The 20,968-nt window shown below is 41.4% G+C and overlaps 1 protein-coding gene across 5 annotated transcripts in view; it reads right to left on the minus strand.

Moving 5' to 3' along the window:
* Positions 1-20,968, minus strand: part of ZMYND11 (zinc finger MYND-type containing 11) — a 147,908-nt gene that overhangs the window by 104,031 nt on the left and 22,909 nt on the right. For 2 of the 5 annotated variants that reach the window (XM_073629919.1, XM_073629920.1), the window contains exon 2: positions 1,441-1,496. The exons of the other annotated variants lie outside the window; for them this stretch is intronic. The gene's annotated coding sequence lies outside the window, so the exon portion shown is untranslated. The remainder of the gene's footprint in view (positions 1-1,440; positions 1,497-20,968) is intronic. 5 annotated transcript variants of the gene reach the window in all.

A 20,968-nucleotide genomic window follows, 5' to 3' on the forward strand; every position in this document is an offset into this window, starting at 1 on the left:
GCGGGGCTGTGCAGCAGCTCAGTCATGTATTGTACACAAAAAGTGTATGATGATGTCATTTTATGACGACATGCACAAGTTGGGACCTTGATACATGACGCAAGCACGCTGGGCGCCGTGGCCATTTTGGAAGTTTGTTTTTGATGCGCATTCGGACAATGTATTACGCATTACAAGAGGCTGATAGCAGGACAAATTCAGGAACTTGTATTGCTTTAATTTAAAAAATACATTGAAGACCAGTTCACACCACATGCAGCCCAGTGCGTTTTTTTAATGCATGGAAAGTAGGTTATATGGTTTTCAATGGCATAGTTCACAACAGTGCTTGCAGTTCCAATGCGTTCCAGTTTCAGGAAAAAAAAAAAAAAAGTAGAACATGCTGCATTTTTCTTGTACTGGATCGCTGTAAAACGCACCAAAAATGCACTGGACCACACATGTCCTTATTAAGGGCCAGTTCACACCATAGAAATGCAGTCCGGATGTGTTCCAGATACTTTTCTGCATGCACCTTTTTGACATGTTCCAGTACGTTTTTGATGCAGTCCAGTGCATTTTTTTTCCCTCTTTTTTCTTAACCTTAAATAAGGACATGTGTGTTCCAGTGCATTTTTGGGGTGTTCCAGTGCATTTTTGATGCTTTTTACAGCGTTCCAGTACAGTCCAGTGCAGGAAAAATGCAGCATGTTCTACTTTTTTTCCTGGAACTGGAACGCACTGGTGTGAACTATGCCATTAAAAACCATATAACCTACTTTCCATGTGTTTTGATGCAGGAAAAAAAATGCACTGGACTACATGTGGTGTGAACTGGCCCTTAAGGTTAAGAAAAAAAAAGGGGGGGAGGATGCAAAAACGCACCAAAAAACGCATATGCATAAAAGCATCTGGAACACATCCGGACTGCGTTTCTATGGGGTGAACTGGCCCTGAATGATATTCATGAATACAGAGCTGCATTCATTTCTGTCTTTCACATTTTCTTAGAGTTTAACTAATTAACTTTAAGTTGCTACTTTAATGCCAGCCAAAAGCTTGCTAAGTTTTTAGGAGCAAACACATCTTTATCATATGATTTTTAAGTACAAAATACACAACATGCAGAAATTTCAACATAATTAAAACATGTAAAGCTGATCTCCGTGTCTCCTTCCATTTTTTTTTTTTCTTTTTGGCCAGCTCAGTTCAAAGGAATACTTACCATAAAGGATAGGTTCACCTTGCCTTATAAGCAAAACTACCCCCTTTTAAGCTAAATTCACCCACGGCACAATGCTCACCTCCCCATTAATTTAAACACCAGAAGCAGTATTGCCCAGCAGAGTGAGGGAAGTCCTCTCAGCTCAGGTGTGTCATATCAGGAGCCCAGGGATTTCCCTTGGCTCTGCAATGGTGGTGACATGGGTTTCAGACCCTTGCACTAAAGAAAAAAATTACCTTTGTTACAGTTTCATGCAGACACAGAGGATTCAATCAAAGGAAGAAAGTGGATCCTGTGGGTGAAGAGGGTGATGGTGTAAATAAAAAACGAACAATGATGAACAGGAATTATAATCTTCAGAATTACAGACATGCAAAACAACTGGGATTGATTCCCCTGATAGCTACATGAAAAAAAAAAAAAAAAAAAAGGAGCAACACATGGGTTTTGTTGTGCATTGCAGAGAACAATGACCACAAGCTGCATACATTCCAGGATGGATATAAATGAAGGAAGGAAGGAAAGAAGGAAGGAAGGAAGGAAGGAAGGAAGGAAGGAAGGAAGGAAGGAAGGAAGGAAGGAAGGAAGGAAGGAAGGAAGGAAAGAAGGAAAGAAGGAAAGAAGGAAAGAAGGAAAGAAGGAAAGAAAGAAAGAAAGAAAGAAAGAAAGAAAGAAAAGGAAAGAAAAGAAAAAGAAAAGAAAAAGAAAAGAAAAGAAAAAGATAGAAAGATCTGATTTTTTTTTTTTATCAAAATGTATTTTGATAATATGCTTTTGGAGAAAAAAAAATATCTAAAGATAGTTTTCTATTTAAGATACATTAATAATTTATTTTATTCAGCATTAAATGGAGCTTAGTTATGTAGCATGAGGCTGTATATTCTGCAATCGTTACATTTTTGGTAAACTCATTCAATGAATACAAGCTGAGATAACATGCACTATGCATTCACACAATTTCACAGTAACCATGGTGTCCTTTTATGAAACTGCGGTAAAATATCGCTATTCAGTTCTCAGGCATTCTCAGAGGAGATCGCTCTCCTGAGTGCCTGTTTATGAAAGTGTGTAGATCGCTTCTCATGTTGAGTTGAGAAGCGATCTACAAACGCCGAGAACTCCTGAGAATGGCTCCTCTCACTGAAATCTCGCGTGATGTAGCGGGATTACAGTATGAGGAAGCGTAAAATACAAAAGTTTAACACGAATCAGCACACATTATTCCCCAACATATTAATAAAATAATAAAGTGAAATTCCCCCTACACAATATACATTAACCTAATTATTAAAAAAAACATTGTTTTTATCAATAAAGATCATACATGTGCCTATTTAAATGTCAATAGTGTATAGTAAATGAATGTAATCCACATATGTAATGCAGCTATACACCATTCATATAAATGCAAAATACATTTATAATCCTTAAAAAATAATTTTAATAAAAGTATACAAGTATAAATATTTATTAATAAATGAAAATAAAATATATTTCATAATTGATAAACATAAAAATTGATAAACTGGTGCGATGCGAGAACACTGCGAATCCACTGCGGGTTCCCGCATCGCACAGACTCGCATGTCAGTACACACTGCCATATGCGAATCGCTGGGGAGTGTCAATACATTGGTAAGGAAACCCTCAGTTCAGCTTGCATATCGCACTGCGAACTGAGAGTTCGGACATGAATCGGATTGCATATGTGTGAACACACATGCAATCCGATTCTGATCCAAAAAGAAAAAAGGGTCCTGTGCGTGTTTGCGCCGAATGCGGTGCGATATCAGCCATACTATCTGTACGGCTAATATCGCACCGCACAGACATCGCATGTAATGTGAATGGCAGTGTGCTGCGAATTACATGCGATGCCTGTGGGATGTCTGGCATCGCACAAGTGTGAACCGGGCCTAAAAGGTAACGACACCCCCAAATCAGTTCGCATATCACAGTGCGATCTGCAAACTCGGACAGGAATCGGATCGCATGGGTGTGAACACCCATGCGATCCTATTCTGCTGCGGACCAAAAAAAGGGTCCTGTACGAGTTTGGTCCGAATGCAATGCGAATTAAGCCATACTATCTGTATGCTGAAATCGCATCGCACAGAGATCGGATGTGATTCTGCACTGCGAATCACATCCGATCTCGGACACCGCAGCAGTGGGAACCAGCCCTAAATCATATTGCATTTGCACCAAAATGGTACAGGACCCTTTATTTGGTCCGCACTGGAATCGATTCCTGCACCATTACATAGTTCGCACTGTGATCTGTGAAATGATCTGTGGGTGTCATTAACTTTACATTGACACCCGCAGTGGTGCGCAGATGTCAATGTAGGTGCGATGTGGAAACCCGCACAGGAATCACGCCGGTTCATTATATATAATTACATACACACATTGAAATAAACCTGCTGGTTTTGGGGTGTGTAATGGTGGGGAAGATGTGCTCTGACTGGTGAAAGAAAGAAGTCAAAAGACTTCCTGCTTTCTCCAGAATACTCAGCCAGCTTCACGCTTCTCTCTCTGATTCTCCACCTCTGAAATGGTGAATCAGAAAGAGAATTCTGTCACAGATCGCCAGTGAGGTGCTGAGATCGCACCTTCATAAACTGGCCGTTTCTGTGACAGTCAGTTACAGATTCTCACTGTGCTGCGATAATCAGCGGAGAACATGTTCATACCTCAGTTTCATAAACTGGTAATGACCTGAGATCAGCGGTGAGACTCGGGATCGCCGCTGATCTCAGTTTCATAAAAGGCCACCCATGAGATAAAACAAAGTTCAGGAATATTCCTTTATCCTATTGTTTTGCAAATTTATGTACACTACAAACTGTATGATTGAATCGGTTCTGATATCGCTGTTTTACTAACCTGACAACTTATTATTCTAAATGGGAAACCTTCATTTTGTTTGCAAACATTAAAGATTCCAACTACCAGCAAGAATAATTCCTTACATTTAAAGAGCACCTGTCATTTCAGACCCATTATGGCAGCGCCTGTTAATGGGCATCCACTCACCTGCTGCCGCCACATCCCTCACCTTGTTGTGTCACTGCCGCATCACCAGCCGTCCCATTAAAGTGAATGAGAATGTCGGTGAGTCAACAGCGGGTCAGAGGAGGAGCTGCGGGACAGAAATGACAGTTGCTCTTTAAACATTATGATTTAAATCAAGCCATTTTACTAGGGATTTAAATTGACTTGATTTAAATCAAATCCACCCGATACATTCTGAAGCCGCTGCAGGCACCCAACTAGATCAAGAATTTCAAATTTTGCCCTAGACTGTTTTCAAAGTTGGTCAACAGTATTATTTCTAATATAAATGACCAAGTAATGAAATTGTATAGTGTTGTTTCAGCAGCACTCCAATACAGCAACACTAAAACCACCAACACCGAGGCCTAAATTACTACAATATACATCACTAGAACACCAGACTGCACCATCTATTCCAAATGAGCTAGAAGCAATGGACTGTATAGTTCAATTTTTTTTTTTTTTTTTTCAAATGCTGCAAGTTTTTATTTCTAGACAATATTTGCACAATCTGTGCTGCAAAGGTAACACTGGAGGCCCTCTACTCCAACATATTGGAAATAAGTACCTATGCTTACCCCACTGCACTAGAGGATTGCTCACTACTTACCACTGCCACCTTGGCTACACATTCGTGCCATAGGATGACCTCAGGCCTGGGAAGGCATGCTTTCTGTATTAATATACTCCTCCTTGACCACCATCCCCAGGATTTCTTGTTAAACCGGACCTATAGCCTTTTATGTGTTATAGGACTCCTTCACACATGAGGTTGGGAGGCAGTAAAACTCTGTGGCTGAACTGTGCTTTTATGGAAAATCAACCGCTACTCCTTTTAGCTGTAGAGGCCGCACCCAGGGGGTGTACACAGGCCAGCGCCGCAATGCTCTGTTTTGCGGCTGTGGCAGGAATTATACCCCCTGTCACTTCAAATGAATGGTGCTGCTCTGCAAACTTCCCGCAACCACGTGCAATGCAAGCAATTGCAGAGAACCAATGTGGGCTTCAAGGGGTTAAAGCAGGTGGTGAAGAAGCAATACATTCCTTCTCACTGCCTGTCAAATGCTCTTCAGAATGAGCCCTTAGGGCTCTTTGCCACAGGCGTTAAATTCTAAAGCCACCTTTAACGAGCATTAAAGTGGTTGTAAACCCTAACATACCACTTTGTGCTAGAGGTAAGCCTATAATAAGGCTTACCTGTAGCTACCCCGGATATCTCCTAAACCTGCACAGTTTAAGAGATATCCCCTGTATTTGCATGTGCCGCTGTCATCGGCACATGCGCACTGACACAAACTGAAGCAATGGCACGTATGTGCCGTTGCTTCACCGAGTGTGCCGTTACCCCGCGCATTCGCGGGAGTTGACGTCATCGCGGCTCCGGCCAATCACATCGCTGGAGCCGCGATACCCAGAAGTAACCCCCGGGAGTGATGTCGCTGGCTGATGCTGTGCACGGGCACAGCAGCGAGGGCTTCGATCTCAGGTGAGTATTACATAATGAGCTAGTATTTTTTACAACCACTTTAATGAACCTACAGTGTTAATGAGCGCTTTGGACATGTTGCACAAGTTGTGTAAGCAACACTCCTCAAAAATCCCTGGGAGATATGTCTTTTTTTTAACGGCTAAAATAGGAAACGATCACTTTTTGACACTTGCAACTTCACCTCAACTACCTGACCTCCAGAAGATTTACCCTCCTTCGTGACCAGGCCATTTGTTGCAATATGCCATTGAGTTACCTGAACTGACAATTGCGCGGTCGTGTGACACTGTATCCAAAGTTATGTCTTTTTTTCCCCCACAAATAGATTTCTCTTGGTGGTATTTGATCACCTCTGCGTTTTTTATATTTTGCGCTATAAACAAAGACCGACAATTTTGAAGAAAAAAAAAATATATATATTTTTTACTTTCTGCTATAAAACATATCCAATATAAAAAAAAAAAATTCTTCATACATTTAGGCCAATATGTTTTCTGCTACAGATTTTTTGGTAAAAAAAAAATCCAAATAAGCGTATATTGATTGGTTTGCTCAAAAGTTATAGTTACATAGTAGGCGAGATTGAAAAAAGACACAAGTCCAACTAGTCCAACCTATGTGTGTGATTATGTCAGTATTACATTATATATCCCAGTATGTTGCGGTCGTTCAGGTGCTTATCTAATAGTTTTTTGAAATTATCGATGCTCCCTGCTGAGACCACCGCCTGTGGAGAATTCCACATCCTTACCGCTCTTACAGTAAAGAAGGTTAAACTGCTTTTCTTCTCATTTTTGTGAAAGGCCCCGTGTCTTATTAAATTTCCTTTTCGCGGAAAAGTTATATACCCTCTCAAGCGTCTCCTCTCCAGAGAAAACAAGTTCAATGCTCGTAACCTTTCCTCATAACTAATATCCTCAATTCCCTTTATTAGTTTTGTTGCCCTTTTCTGTACTCTCTTCATTTCCAGCACATCCTTTCCTGAGAACTGGACAGCATACTCCAAGTGCGGCCGGACCAGAGTCTTGTAGAGTGGGAGAATTGTTTTTTTTCTCTGAAGTTAATCCCCTTTTTAATGCATGCCAATATTCTGTTTGCTTTGCTTGCAGCAGCTTGGCATTGCATACCATTGCTGAGCCTGTCATCTACTAGGACCCCCAGGTCCTTTTCCATTCTAGATTCCCCCAGAGGTTCTCCCCCTAGTGAGTGGATTGCATTCATATTTTTGCCACCCAAATGCATTACTTTACATTTTTCTACAATGCAGTTGCCCACCCCATTAATTTGTTCAGATCTTCTTACAAGGTTTCCACATCCTGTGGAGAAGTTATTGCCCTGCTTAGCTTAGTATCATCCGCAAATACAGAGATTGAGCTGTTTATCCCATCCTCCAGGTCGTTTATGAATAATCTAAATAGGATTGGTCCCAGGACAGAACCCTGGGGAACCCCACTACCCACCCCGGACCATTCCGAGTACTCCCCATTTATCACCACCCTCTGAACTTTCCCCTGTAGCCAGCTTTCAATCCATGTACTCACCCTATGGTCCATGCCAACATGTGGAAGAAGGTGCTCTGGTCAGATGAGACCAAAATTGAACTTTTTGGCCTAAAAGCAAAACGCTATGTGTGGCAAAAACTAACACTGTACATCACTCTGAACACACCGCCTCCACCGTGAAACGTGGCGGTGGCAGGATCATGTTGTGGGGATGCTTTTCTTCAGCAGGGACAGGGAAGCTGGTCAGAGTTGATGTGAAGATGGATGCAGCCAAATACAGGGCAATCTTAGAATAAATCCTATTAGAGTCTGTAAAAGACTTGAGACTGGGGCGGAGGTTCACCTTCCAGCAGGACAACGACCCTAAACATACAGCCAGAGCTACAATGGAATGGTTAAGATCAAAGCATATTCATGTGTTAGAATGGCTCAGACCTAAATCTAATTGAGAATCTGTGGCAAGACTTGAAAGTTCCTGTTCACAGACGCTCTCCATCCAATCTGACAGAGCTTAAGCTATTTTGCAGAGAAGTATGTAAAAAAATGTTCACTCTCTAGATGTGAAAAGCTGGTAGAGACATCCCCAAAAAGACTTGCAGCTGTAATTGCAGCGAAAGGTGGTTCTACAAAATATTGCCTCAGGGGGTGAATACAACCACACGCCACACTTTACAGATATTTATTTGTAAAAAATCTTGAAAACCATTTATCATTTTTCCTTCCACTTCAAAATTATGTGCCACTTTGTGCTGGTCTATCACATAAAATCCCAATAAAATACATTTATGTTTTTGGTTGTAACATGACAAAATGTGGGAAATTTCAAGGGGTATGAAATGTTTTTCAAGGCACTGTATTGAATATTTATTTACTTTTTTACTAGTAATGGCAGCGATCAGCAACTTATAAACGGGACCCTGATATTGAGGTAGACATTCTGACAATTTGCCTACAACCAATGACACCAATACAGTGATCAGTGCTCAAAATATCCACTGTCACTGTACTAATGACACTGGCTGGGAAGGGGTTAACATCTAGGTCAATCAAAGGGTTAACTGTGTGCCTAGCCTGTGTAAGTGTGTTAACTGTGTGCTGCTTTTACTAGGGGAAGTAATGAATTTGAGTCTCTGCTTTGCAAGAACACAGCATCCATTCCTTTCCCCGTCAGAACTGAGACACGCCTTGTTTATATAGGCATATCTCAGTTCTCTGTGTATTGCTGATGATTGGCAGGTGCCTGAGAACATTGAGTGCCCGGCACAAGCAAATCGTCTTTGGCTGTGAATTATCACGGCAGAAGCGGCCCACCAGTGGCACGCACGTGCGCCCCTGCAGGAGGAGGTCCTGAATCACTTATAAATATGTGATCCGGTGCACAGCTCCCACCCTGTAGCAGTAAAATTGTTATGGGGTAGACGGAAAGCGGCTAAACTCGCTGCAAATGCCACAGGCATGGTTACAGTGCGTTGACTGCATGTTTTTGGGACGTTTCAATAAAAGTAATTAAATAATGATTCAATAAAAGTGTTATTTTTGCCTTGGCGCACAAGGCACGGCAAATGCTACCATGTGTACACCCCCCATCCACTTCCTATTTTAACAATTTTGACTGGTATTGATAGGCAGTCAGCAAGCAGTAAAAACACAACCCAACCCCTTAACTTCAACGACTATGTGAAAGTGTCCTTAGATAAAAAATATTTTAAAAATCTGCAGACTATAATCATATCTAAATGTTGTGAGATATGTATGTAGACTGACACTGCTTCTGAAAATGTTAATTTCCTGGATGTCAAGCTGATGTTTTGGCTTCAATACCTTCTGAATAATTTACATGAGGCAAATAAAGAGATAAGAACGTTTATTTTTTTCCTGACTCATGGGTTGCATGCTTGTTCTAAGTCTATGACTTAAAAGTCACACAAGGGCAACTGGCATTTTCAAACTGAGGCTAGATTGGCGGCCACTGTATTTCTCTAATGACAGCTATAATATTTTATAGTACTTGTTTTGCATATTTGTGGTTCTACATCTCCTTCCTGGGCCAGCTGATTGCCTCCCATGGCTTTCAATAAAATTTCTAAGCTGGCGACACCAAAATATCTCTCTCTACCCCTCAGGTCACTCCCTCAGTCTTTTCACACATTCCCAATCTACTAACAGGATATATCAGCCTGGATGTCACACCACTTCCTTAAACTCAATCTCTCCAAAACTGAGCCCATATTTCCTCCCCTGACCTCTGTCAAGATCAATGGCACAACTATCAGTCCGTCCCTACATGCCAGGGTGCTAGGAGTTATCCTGGACTCTGAACTGTCTTCTTGGCCCCACATCCAATCACTGTCCAAATCTTGCTGCCTCAACCTCCCCAAATTTTGTTACCTCAACCTCCGCAACATCTCCAAGATATGCCCCTTCCCAACCAATGGCACCACAAAGCTTCTAATTCACCGATTATCTCTCACCTCGACTACTGCAACTCCATCCCCATTGGCTTACCATTACATAGTCTATCCCCCTTCAGTCCATCATGAATGCTGCCACCAGGCTCATCCACCTTACCAACCACCCAGCATCTGCTACATCCCTCTCTGCCGATCCCTCCATTGGCTCCACTTACCCAACAAATACAATTCAAAATACTATTAACTTACAAAGCCATCCACAACTCTGCCCCCAGCTACATCACTAACCTAGTCTCAAAATACAAACCTAGTTGTTTCTTTTCATTCCTCACAAGAACTCCTGCTCTCTAGCTCCCTTGTTACCTCCTCCCATGCCCACCTCCAGGACTTTTCCAGAGGATGGGACAGACTTGGGAGCTCTCTACCCCCAATTTATCTGACTAACCATTTCCCTCTCCATTTTAGGCAAACCCAAATCTTTTCAGAGAAGCCTACCCTGCCCGCAACTAATAACTGTACTTTTATTTTCTTCATCAGCTCAACCCCCACAACCCCTACCTTTTGTATCACTTGATCCTTTTAGATTGTAAGCTCTAATGGGCAGGGCCCCCTGATTCCTACTATATTAAATTGTATTGTAACTGTATTCTTTGCCCTCATGTTAAGTGCTACGCAAACTGTTTGTGCTATATAAATCCTGTGTAATAATAATATAAATACTTGGAGCAGCCATATTTGTACATTACATGAGCAGATTTAGTTTTTTTCTTTTATCTTGACAATAGAGAATAATAATAATAATAATAATTTTCAACACCCACAATGCACCAGGTAGCAATAGAGTATGTCACCTTTGCCTTGAGCAGAAGTGACATGATGAGGCTCAGAACATAGTTTTGTATTCAAGGTAAAGAAGAGTTTTTTTCTTTTAATTTAAAAGGATAGTTCACCTTTACAAAAAACCTGCCTATGCAGGCAAGGGATGTTTGTAGATTAAAACAAACTGTGCAGCTCTGACTAAAGATGAAAAATACCCTTACTATAGGTGTAAGCCATTTACATACCTTTTGAAGCCTGAGTGGAATACTCCCAAGACGTTGCTAATGGAGGCCTAGTCGTTACTGCTCACCTCCACCATCACAGGAGTGAGCTCTTTCTCTGATTCAAACCCCCTCACATACTCTTTGTCTCCCCTGATGCAGTAGCTCTGAGCTCGGCATTTGAGAGCTCACTCCTGATGATGATGGAGGATGAGTAGGCCTCACTTAGAAACGTCCTGGGAGTACCTAGCAATGTCCTGCTATGTAAATGGCCTACACCTATATGAAGGGCTTTATTCAACCTTAGTCGGAGCTGCAGTTTATTTTTATCTATCTATGCCCCTTATCTGCATAGACAGTTTTGCGGTAAAGGTGAACTAACGCTTGAAGTAAAATTGGGTTAATTGCTGGTGCTGACATGTGCCTGTGAAGTGTGATTTTAAAAGACAGGTCCACTGCAAAGAAATAATGATACTAGTTATCTGGCAATTACAGGGCAGCATTCCTTAAAAACGAAGTTCCACCGACATATTCCATTTTTTTTTTTTAAAGCCATCTGCTGTTATCATCCTAATATAATGCAGCATACACTATTCTCATCAATCGCGCCACTATCATTATTATTTTATTTTAAAATGTAACCTTAGATTTCTGTTTCAAGCATTTCCATCTTGCTAGTGGGAATGCGAAGCCTACTAGGATAGTCTTCCGGGATACGGTGCTGCTGTATAAACAGCATGCACCGCCCGTTCTCGCACATGCGCAGTAAGGATATCTAGCGGTGCAGGAAACTTCTCAGGTTGTCATCACAACAGGCGTCGTTGTCAGAAGTGCCCGCCCCGTTGTGATGGCAACCAAGATAGGCTTTGTTCCCTTTTTAATAGCGTTGTGATCCGCCTTAAATTGCTTCATTTCCTGTCAAATCCACACTCACATTTGGCACTTCTTGGGGGGGTACCTGGTTTTGACAGTTCGGTCACCCCTCTTTCCCCCACAGTCTTCAGGTCCCAGAAGACTACAGGACCATTCACAAGGTGCAGTGCGACTTGCGCACTAGGAAACAGGCTGTGAAGCTGCAAGGCTTTACTTCCAGTTTCCCATACTAGAGATGTCGGTGCTTGCACCCGAAGACGATGGAAGAATCGGTTCGGGTGAGGACATCCCTGGATCCCTGGACAGGTAAGCGTCCTTACATTAAAAGTCAGCAGCTACAGTAATTGTAGCTGCTGACTTTAATTTTTTTGGGGGGGCAGCCTGGAGCTACTCTGTGGGGGATCCTCTGTGTAGAAGAGCTCCATACTCCAGATTCAGCTCCAACTCCAACTCCAGATTGTTGCTGACAACTACATGCCTAAAATTTTACAAAAGAACTCACTTGTACTAACTGAAATATTCATTCTGCCATTGCTGACTTGTACTAAGAATACTAGATGCCTGGCTGTTTCTGGTTTCAAGAACCTCCAAACCAACGACCTAGAACAAGAAGGCAGATTAGACAGTCAGAAGCGATCTGCATTCTTGCACCAGGTCTGAAATTACTGAAAGTAGACAGCTCAGCAACTAGCTTTTTAAGACGTTAGCAATGGAATTAGAGATGCACCGACATTTCGGACGAAAATTGTGTTATCGGTAGAATGCCGATAAGAGAAAAGGTGCTGATAATGGCACTGAAAACGCACCGCGTTTTTACCGCAAATTCGCAGTGATTTTGAGACGATTTTACTATGATTACTGTGCTAATGGTGTGTTTTTTCAGAGGTTCCGTGACTCAAAAACCACATCAAAAACGTAACACGGGTGCGTTAATGATGCGTTCTTGCTGTGTTTTCAATGCATTTGAACTGGGAGGTGCATTTTTCATTTTTTTTTTTTAACTGACCAAAAAATGCACCAAGCTGGATTTTTACACCACAATGGAAGGCATACATAGAATTTAAAAGGGATACGTTTTTCTTGAGCATTTCTTGCGCTAAAAGATGCCAATAATGGCCAACAATAAATTCATATTCATTTAAATTAATCATATTAATTAAAAAGTTGAATATAATACAATTATATATAAAAATATAAATATTTTTTAAAAAACTGTCATTTTCAGTTTTCGGCCAAGCGCATCCTGAATTTTCGGTTTCGGTACAAAATTTCCAATCGGTGCACCTCTAAATGGAATACATTATATTCTCTCAGTTTTCTTTCGTGAGCAAGAGTTTTGCAATCTTCCCTACATTTCCACTTCGCTTTCCTTAGCAAAGGAAAATTATAGATACATTGGTATGGTAACATTTCCATTAGGTTACCTAGGCTCAAAGCATGATTCCTCTATCCCTCTACTACTGTATAAGTGAAAAGCTTTTGTTGTACGTATGCTTTCATTTCTTTTTCTTACAAAGGAGAGTCTAATTTGGAAGGGACAATTCCTCTTTAACCTTTCCCCCTTAACAAATGAGATTTGCTATAATCCGGCATGCATAAGGCAATTATAAGATCAGTGCAAGAACCCATATAAAACATCATTATACAATGCATAGAAGCTTCCCTCTATACAGGGGCTTCACCAGCATATATATATAGTGCTAGCATGAGCTAAGTTTACATCCTGCTGCAACATTAAACATGATTCAGTACAAGCCTAATTAATCAGGAAATGCAAGCAATCAACCATAGCCGACAATCAGTTCATCATTTAAAGTAATCAGAATAATAAAAAAAAAACAAAACAAAAAAAAGAAAAACAAAAAAAAACACACTTTATTCATCCTAGAAGCTGGTTACTCAAAAGAATGCCTACCAACTGCTAGCAGCACAATATACATAAATATACATAAAGCCCACCATACTGCATCTTTGGCTGCAATATTTACCGCCTGTCCTCCACTGACTCACAATGGTTCTAAAGTCAAGACTTTTTTTTACCTTAATGCATTCCCTGCATTAAGGTAAACAAAAATGTCTTACTACGTTGTAAACTGCTGCGTAAACTGTTGGCGCTATATAAATACTGTATAATATTAATAATAAATAATTGCACGTTCACTCCCCCTCCCTAGATAGTTACCTGACTCTTTTCTCGATCCAGCACTATGCCCGGCTGTAGCAGCACTGCACTCTCTCCCTCATCTCAAAGGACACAGGAACAGCAGTGGGACTTACTGGCTCCTGCACCTGTCAATCAAATCCTGTGAAGAGGGAGTGGGGCCGAGCGACACGCCCCCGGATTAGGAGTGTGTCCATAGCACACAGCTTGCTATGGAGGTACTTAGAGGAGAGGAGGAGCAGGGACCTGCATTCTCAGCACAGGACCTTGGAGTCCCAACGCAGGGCATTGAGGCTCATCCTCTCAGCCACTGCATATATATGCATTACGATCCAAAACATATACTATATATATATATATATATATATATATATATATATATATATATATATATATATATATATATATATATATATATATACACACACACACACACATACAGTGAGTACACCCCTCAGATTTTTGTAAATATTTTATTATATCTTTTCATGTGACAACACTGAAGAAATGACACTTTGCTACAATGTAAAGTAGTGAGTGAGTGTACAGCTTGTATAACAGTGTCAATTTGCTATCCCCTCAGAACAGCTCAACACACAGCCACACTGTTACATTGTACAAATTTACACTTTACATTGTAGCAAAGTGTCATTTCTTCAGTGTTGTCACATGAAAAGATATAATAAAATATTTACAAAAATCTGAGGGGTGTACTCACTTTTGTGAGATACTGTGTGTAATAAATATATATATATATATATATATATATATATATATATAAAAATGGATCAGTTTTCCTTCTCCATCTGTATTCTATTCCACTGGAGAGATTTACTTCACGTCAAGAAGTTGGGGAAATCCCTACAAAGTGAGCAGACATACTTCTTACATGGCCGTCATGGAAAAAGTGGTCCCACTGTGGACGTTTCCTGTGCTGGTGACAACTTATAAAATTCTAGATTTTCCAATAACATGGACCGTACAAAAAAAACTGACAAACAGAATGTAATGATTTGCAAATCTCATAAACTCATATTTTATTCACAATAGAAAATGTACCATTTTAACCACTTCAAGACCATGCCTATTTCTGGCACTTGTTGTTTACAAGTTAAAAATCAGTATTTTTTTACTAGAAAATTACTTAAAACCCCCAAGCATTACATATAATTTTTTTGCAAAGACGCTAGAGAATAACATGGCGGTCGTTGCAATATTTTAAGTCACACGGCATTTGTGCAGTGGTCTTTCAAACGCAACTTTTTTTAAAAAATACACTTCACTGAATTTAAAAAAAAAACAAAAAACAAAACAAAACTAAAAACAGTAAAGTTAGCCCAATTTTTTGTATACTGTGAAAGATGATGTTACGGCAAATAGATACCCAACATGTTACACTTTAAAATTGCATGCACTAGGCGAAGCTTTACATTTTTTTTACGTTTACCCGTTTAGAGTTAGAGGAGGTCTTTTACTAGAATTACTGCCCATTATTATTGCCCATGTGTGATTTGAACACTGTTTACATTTGCTGGCATGGCTTATGTATGCGTTTTCTTTGGTATGCGAGTACGCAGGCGCTTTGAAAAAAAAAAAAAATTTCTTTTTTTTTTTTTACACTGTCCCTTTAGGCCCCTTTCACACTGGGGCAGGGTCGGCGGTAAAGCGGCGATATTGTTAGCGGTGTTTACCGTCGGTATTCGGGTGCTAGCGGGGCAGTTTTACCCTCCACTAGCAGCCGAGAAAGGGTTAACCACTTCAGCCCCGGACCATTTGGCTGCCTAAAGACCAGAGGACTTTTTCCAATTTGGCACTGCGTCGCTTTAACTGCTAATTGCGCGGTCATGCAATGCTGTACCCAAACGAAATTTGCGTCCTTTTCTTCCCACAAATAGAGCTTTCTTTTGATGGTATTTGATCACCTCTGCGGTTTTTATTTTTTGCGCTATAAACAGAAAAAGACCGAAAATTTTGAAAAAAAATGATATTTTCTACTTTTTGTTATAAAAAAAATCCAATAAACTCAATTTTAGTCATACATTTAGGACAAAATGTATTCGGCCACATGTCTTTGGTAAAAAAAAATGTCAATAAGTGTATATTTATTGGTTTGCGCAAAAGTTATAGCGCCTACAAACTAGGGTACATTTTCTGGAATTTACACAGCCTTTAATTTATGACTGCCTATGTCATTTCTTGAGGTGCTAAAATGGCAGGGCTGTACAAAACCCCCACAAATGACCCCATTTTGGAAAGTAGACACCCCAAGGAAATTGCTGAGAGGCATGTTGAGCCCATTGAATATTAATTTTTTTTGTCCCAAGTGATTGAATAATGACAAAAAAAAAAAAAATTACAAAAAGTTGTCACTAAATGATATATTGCTCACACAGGCCATGGGCATATGTGGAATTGCACCCCAAAATATATTCAGCTGCTTCTCCTGAGTATGGGGATACCACATGTGTGGGACTTTTTGGGAGCCTAGCCGCGTACGGGGCCCCGAAAACCAAGCACCGCCTTCAGGATTTCTAAGGGCGTAAATTTTTGATTTTACTCCTCACTACTTATCACAGTTTTGAAGGCCATAAAATGCCCAGATGGCATAAAACTCCCCCAAATGACCCCATTTTGGAAAGTAGACACCCCAAGCTATTTGCTTTGAGGCATGTTGAGTCCATGGAATATTTTTGACACAAAATGCGGGAAAGTGACACATTTTTTTTTGCACAAAGTTGTCACTAAATGATATATTGCTCACACAGGCCATGGGCATATGTGGAATTGCACCCCAAAATACATTTAGCTGCTTCTCCTGAGTATGGGGATACCACATGTGTGGGACTTTTAGGAGCCTAGCCGCGTACGGGGCTCCGAAAACCAATCACCGCCTTCAGGATTTCTAGGGTGTAAATTTTTGATTTCACTCTTCACTGCCTATCACAGTTTCGGAGGCCATGGAATGCCCAGGTGGCACAACCCCCCCCCCCCAAATGACCCCATTTTGGAAAGTAGACACCCCAAGCTATTTGCTGAGAGCCATGGTGAATATTTTGCAGCTCTCATTTGTTTTTGAAAATGAAGAAAGACAAGAAAAAAATGTTTTTTTTTTTCTTTTTTCAATTTTCAAAACTTTGTGACAAAAAGTGAGGTCTGCAAAATACTCACTATACCTCTCACCAAATAGCTTGGGGTGTCTACTTTCCAAAATAGGGTCATTTGGGGGGGGTTTTGTGCCACCTGGGCATTCCACGGCCTCCGAAACTGTGATAGGCAGTGAAGAGTGGAATCAAAAATGTACGCCCTTAGAAAGCCTGAAGGCGGTGCTTGGTTTCGGGGGGCCCGTACGAGGATAGGCCTCCAAAAAGTCTCACACATGTGGTATCCCCGTACTCAGGAGAAGCAGCAGAATGTATTTTGGGGTGTAATTTCACATATTCCCATGGCATGTTTTGAGCAATATATCATTTAGTGACAACTTTGTGCAAAAAAAAAAAAAAATTTGTCTTTCTCGCAACTTGTGTCACAATATAAAATATTCCATGGACTCGACATGCCTCTCAGCAAATAGCTTGGGGTGTCTACTTTCCAAAATGGGGTCATTTGGGGGGTTTTGAACTGTCCTGGCATTTAATGCACAACATTTAGAAGCTTATGTCACACATCACCCACTCTTCTAACCACTTGAAGACAAAGCCCTTTCTGACACTTTGTTTGCATGAAAACATTTTTTTTTGCAAGAAAATTACTTTGAACCCCCAAACATTATATATTTTTTTAAAGCAAATGCCCTACAGATTAAAATGGTGGGTGTTTCATTTTTTTTTTCACACAGTATTTGCGCAGCGATTTTTCAAACGCATTTTTTTGGGGAAAAAACACACTTTTTTTAAATTTTAATGCACTAAAACACACTATATTGCCCAAATGTTTGATGAAATAAAAAAGATGATCTTAGGCCGAGTACATGGATACCAAACATGACATGCTTTAAAATTGCACACAAACGTGCAGTGGCAACAAAAAAAAAAACATTTTTAAAAGCCTTTAAAAGCCTTACAGGTTACTACTTTAGATTTACAGAGGAGGTCTACTGCTAAAATTACTGCCCTCGATCTGACCTTCGCGGTGATACCTCACATGCATGGTGCAATTGCTGTTTACATTTGACGCCAGACCGACGCTTGCGTTCGCCTTAGCGTGAGAGCAGGGGGGGACAGGGGTGCTTTTTTTTTTTTTCCTTTATTATCTTATTTTTAAACTGTTCCTTTCATTTTTTTTTTTTTAAATCATTTTTATTGTTATGTCAGGGAATGTAAATATCCCCTATGATAGCAATAGGTAGTGACAGGTACTCTTTTTTGAAAAAATTGGGGTCTATAAGACCCTAGATTTCTCCTCTGCCCTCAAAGCATCTGACCACACCAAGATCGGTGTGATAAAATGCTTCCCCAATTTCCCAATGGTGCTGTTTACATCCGGCGAAATCTAAGTCATAAAATGCTCGTAGCTTCCGGTTTCTTAGGCCATAGAGATGTTTGGAGCCACTCTGGTCTCTGATCAGCTCTATGGTCAGCTGGCTGAATCACCGGCTGTATTCTCAGGTTCCCTGTTGAGACAGGAGAGCCAGAGAAAAACACGGAAGACGGTGGGGGGAGGGGGGGGGGGGGCATTCCCTCCCACTGCTTGTAAAAGCAGTCTAGAGGCTAATTAGCCGCTAGGATTGCTTTTACATGAAAGCCGACCGCTGGCTGAAAAGAATGATACCAAGATGATACCTAAACCTGCAGGCATCATTCTGGTATAACCACTCCAAAGTCATGAATGGCGTACCTAAAGACAAAAAAATGGTTAACAATAAAGGCACAGTAAACGATAAAGTATAAAAAATTGCATACCTGAAAAGCAAACATGATAAAACATAACAATAAAACATTGCAGAATAGAATACAGTAAAAAAGAGCAGAACAATAGAGAGAGAGAGAAGAGAGAGAGAAGAGAGAGAGAGAGAGAGAAAGAGAGAGAGAGAGAGAGAAGAGAGAGAGAGAGAGAGAGAAGAGAGAGAAGAGAGAGAGAGAGAGAGAGAGAGAGAGAGAAGAGAGAGAGAGAGAGAGAGAGAGAAGAGAGAGAGAAGAGAGAGAGAGAGAGAGGAAGAGAGAGAGAGAGAGAGAGAGAAGAGAGAGAGAGAGAGAGAGAAGAGAGAGAGAGAGAGAGAGAAGAGAGAGAGAGAGAGAGAGAGAGAGAGAGAGAGAGAGAGAGAGAGAGAGAGAGAGAGGAGAGAGAGAGAGAGAGAGAGAGAAGAGAGAGAGAGAGAGAGAGAGAAGAGAGAGAGAGAGAGAGAGAGAGAGAGAAGAGAGAGAGAGAGAGAGAGAGAGAGAGAGAGAGAGAGAGAGAGAGAGAGAGAGAGAGAGAGAGAAGAGAGAGAGAGAGAGAGAGAAGAGAGAGAGAGAGAGAGAGAGAGAGAGAGAGAGAGAGAGAGAGAGAGAGAGAGAGAGAGAGAGAGAGAGAGAGAGAGAGAGAGAGAGAGAGAGAGAGAGAGAGAGAGAGAGAGAGAGAGAGAGAGAGAGAGAGAGAGAGAGAGAGAACACAATAAAAACGACAACTATTTTTTTTATTTTAATATTTTTGTTTGTGTTTTTTTTTTTTTTGTTTTTTTTTTACACCTTTTTTTTGTAACTAACTTTTATAATTGTAACCGATTCCAGGTCTCGGGTCTCTCAAAATGCGATGGCATCTTGGGAGACCCTGTGAAAGTGTGCCTAGTCTGTGCAATGCTGTACCCTACGCTAATACTCAACTAGTGTATGGTAGCGTTCAAAACATTCACCAATGCAAAGACCAGGATTGTCAGGACAGGAGGGGCAATAATAGCGGGTGTCACGCCTATATCCGCGCTTGCTGCAGACATGACATCTTTTTTGGGGGAGGGTAGGGGTACTCGGGAGGACATAAAAATGTCTCTCATGCAGCCGACTGCATTTGGTTGGGGATGTGAATGGGGGAAGTACGGGTGCTGCAGAAGCGGTGGATTCCCAATTAGGATTGGCGAATGCAGCAGGAAAGGGCATTATGGGCACGACGGGCCTGTGTTTGTCTTCTTCTTGGTGGCAGCGGGACACAACTTGTGCTTGCCACCTCACCAGCTTGAACTGCACTTATGGGACTCGCCACGCCGCCAAGTGTTACTGCAGTGCTGGTTTGACTACGACCGGGGTGTACTAGGCCGCTGGTGCTTGCCAGTTCACCAAAATGCTACCAAAAAAAACTGTTAGCGATCGCAGGGATCAGGCCTGACTTTGCGAATGCTGCAGTTATGCGGTTTAGTGTTTTGTAAGTGACAGTGATCGATCGATACTGCACTTGAGTGGGCTGGGCCGGGCGGAGGGGCAAAACGCAGGTGCTAGCAGGTATCTGGGCTGATCCAGCTAACACTGCGTTTTTGGGAACCCTAAACCGCTGGGGACGCTAGTATAGATCTGATCGGATCAAATATTGATCCGTTCAGATACTATACCACTAAGGGAGGCGTATGCTGCGTGCGTGGGTGTTAGCGGTACTGGCGCTAACCTGACGCTGCCTGGGGCGACGCATATCACCGCCGGGTGATCAGGGGGCTAAACCTTTATTAGGTAATAAACAGCGGGTGCCCTGACACTTTAAAAAATAAACAAACTAAAAAGCGTCACCTGTAACAGTTATACGGTGATCAGTGGTGAAAGGGTTAACTAGGGGGCAATCAAGGGGTTAAAACATTTATTATATAGTATATGGGGGTCCCTGTCGCTATAAAACGCTGACGGCGAACCTAAATATTTAGCTCCCTAACTAGCGTCACCAGTGACACTAATACAGCGATCAGAAAAATGATTGCTTAGTGACACTGGCGACGGGGGTGATCAAGGGGTTAAAACTTTATTAGGGGGGGTTAGGGGGGTACCCTAGACCTAAAGGGGGCTAACTGTAACTGCCCTACCACACTAACTGTCACAAACTGACACCATGCAGTAATCAGAAAAAAAAAAACTGCTTGGTGTCAGTGTGGGGGGGGGGGGGGTGTGATCGGGGGGGATCAGGGGTGTAAATGTGTGCCTGGCATGTTCTACTGTGTGTGTATGTGTTGTGCACTCACAGTGATGTCTTGTCTCCTCGGCGCCGGAACAGAAAATACCGAGCCGAGGAGAGATGACATAATTTCCCTTGCTGCTGTTTAGCACACAGCAGCAAAGGA

This window comes from Aquarana catesbeiana, linkage group LG05 (assembly GCF_042186555.1).
Source record: "Aquarana catesbeiana isolate 2022-GZ linkage group LG05, ASM4218655v1, whole genome shotgun sequence".
NCBI lineage: Eukaryota > Metazoa > Chordata > Amphibia > Anura > Ranidae > Aquarana > Aquarana catesbeiana.